Source organism: Phalacrocorax carbo, chromosome 1 (assembly GCF_963921805.1).
Source record: "Phalacrocorax carbo chromosome 1, bPhaCar2.1, whole genome shotgun sequence".
Lineage (NCBI taxonomy): Eukaryota > Metazoa > Chordata > Aves > Suliformes > Phalacrocoracidae > Phalacrocorax > Phalacrocorax carbo.
In genome coordinates, this window is record NC_087513.1 from 121,915,875 (window position 1) to 121,918,234 (window position 2,360).

Sequence of the window (2,360 nt, forward strand, 5' to 3'; positions counted from 1 at the left end):
CGCCGCTCCGCGCTGCAGCCCCGACCTCCGCCGGCTGCCCCTCGCTCCCCGCGCCGGCGCCCAGCCCTCCGCAGGGGCTGCACCCCAACGCCGGCAGCCCCGGGACCCGCACACCTCTGGTAGAAATGGGAAATCTCTGATCCCGCAACCCCCGCCCCAGGCTGAGCCCCTGCGGCTGCCCCGCGGCACTCCCTGGGGTCCGCGGCACCCCGCCACCCCAAGTGTTTGGGGCCAAGCCCGTCCATCTGCAGGTCCCAGTGCAGTTTAAGGTGCGAGGTATGGCCTCCTGCACTCTCAGGGGAGAGGAAGCTAGGCAGCGCGGAGGCACGGGTTTCGACGCCGGCACCTGCATCAGCAACTTCTCCGGTTCAAATAGGTCGGGCCAAAACTCGAGGTGGTACCCGTGCATTGAATTTAAGCTTACCTATCTGAAGAAGTCTAAGGAATTTAAGCATCTGTATCTCGCTGTGTCTCAGCCTACGGACTGAGAGAAGTAACTCAAAGAGTGACCGGGACACACTTTTATTTGGCTTAGCAAGGGCATCGTCCAGATGAGGTATCCATCCCTGTGCTTTTTGAAGGGGAAGAGCCTGTGGTAAACACAAAAATTACATTAATTTCACCTATGGAAGCTGTACACTAAATGCAAACATAAGAAGGTCCGAAATCATCAGACCATCCTCATCTTACGTGAGTCCAGCCCTAACTGCTTTAGACATGTTACACTCTCCATTGAATGTAACATCATTGTTTTTAGAGGGGGACTGTCCTTTTCCAGTTGATCTCACGGGCAGTAACTGCTTTGCTCTGAGTGTCTGCCATCTGGACCAGACCAACAGGATGATGGACTAAACATGTCATCTCTGAAAATTGAGATCGGGGGAGTAGGGTGATGATGAACACTCTGGCTGTGCAATTCGCATGTTAGCTAATCCAAGGAAACCCTCTGTTGCTATTCTGCCTCCTCTGTCCCAGGTCTTTGTACTCCACAGTGCATCTGCCTGACTGGTTTCCTGACTTTGGCAGCTTTCATAGAATCATAGAATGCCCTGAGTTGGAAGGGACCCGCAAGGATCGTCAAGTCCAGTTCCTGTCCCTGCACAGGACAACCCCAAATTTACACCATATCTCTGCGGGTGTTCAGCACTCTTCTGGGTTTCAGCAGTGCTCATCTCCCAAATGCTGGAAGATGATGCAAGACATCCCAGCCTGTCCTCGGTCTCCTTGGTGTTTGTTCACACCTGGGTGAGGAGAGCAGAGCAGCTAAAGATAGAGGAAGAAAGTCAGAGACCAGCAAGAGACCTCTGCAGACCAGCTTGGTAAATCGCAAGAAGCGGTTGGTCCACAGCCCCGCGGAAAGCACCTGAGTCCTTCACTGGCCAGGCACCCATGAAGGCATCTTCCTTGCTTGGTGGCCCTCTGTCTTCTCCTCCTTACTCAAGACTTCCTTTTGCAGATGGTCCTCTTCCCCGACCCTGCTTTCCAAGGACTTCTGCATCTGCTTCTCTCTCCTGCTCATCTCCGTCTTCATGCTATCTCTGTGCAACCTGTACAAGCACAAATTAAAATTCCCTTTCCCTGGTGATTTACAGATATGCTTCCCTGCTCCGTCTATCCCAGTGGAGGCCTGTCCCTCAGATGCCACCCAAAAAAGATACCACCCCCCCAGCTGAAGCTTAGAGTGGTAGGAACAGAGCTGCTCATCTGACAGCCCTGGGATGTACTGCATGGCCTCAGGAGCATGCTGCCTGCCCCTCAGGCTCCCCTAGGAGATATCTTTGGCTCAGACTTCTTCTCACTTCCTCAGTGATTTTATTTTTTTTCTGGATTCCATCCTTACACTGTGGCCTTTCATCTCCTTTCAGCTAAAATTCCTGTGCAGGCTTCTGGCATTTCAAATCTCAGCTACTCCCACCTCTTTTTCTTTCTGGCCTTGACAAACATTGTCTCATCCAACTTGTACCCAGCTCAAACACTGCTACGAGCATCCTTTCCTCACAGGTGGCTTTGACTCTGCTGCTGCTGCCTCTGCCCCCCTTCCCCGCTCTGCTATGTGCACCAGAAGCCCCTTCCCTCTGCTCTCAAGGCCTTCCAGTGCATCACTCACTAATCAGATATAATTTCTGCCCTCAGCTAGCCCTTAATACGAGACTCGCTTGTCTACTTGATAGATTTTCAGACAAGCACCTTCGCCCATTCACTCCCACCACTCCTCAGGCGTGAGATGGGCACACCACAAACACCCGCGCAGCTGCTCCCTTGTCTTCTGTCAAAATCATCATTAAAAGCCTCCGGGATGCTCTCAGAAAATCTTTGCTGCGGACTGCCCCTCTGCTGAGCTCATTTCTGATCTGCCAAAC

General features: G+C 52.8%; 1 long non-coding RNA gene across 1 annotated transcript; it reads right to left on the bottom strand.

Annotated features, from left to right (window-relative positions):
• Window positions 1-506: 506 nt before the first annotated feature.
• LOC135317126 (uncharacterized) lies at window positions 507-1,916 on the bottom strand. The gene is made up of 3 exons (XR_010376238.1): window positions 1,841-1,916; window positions 1,364-1,547; window positions 507-590 (listed from the first exon to the last, which is right to left on the bottom strand). It is a non-coding gene; the product is annotated as an uncharacterized LOC135317126 (long non-coding RNA).
• Window positions 1,917-2,360: the final 444 nt, after the last annotated feature.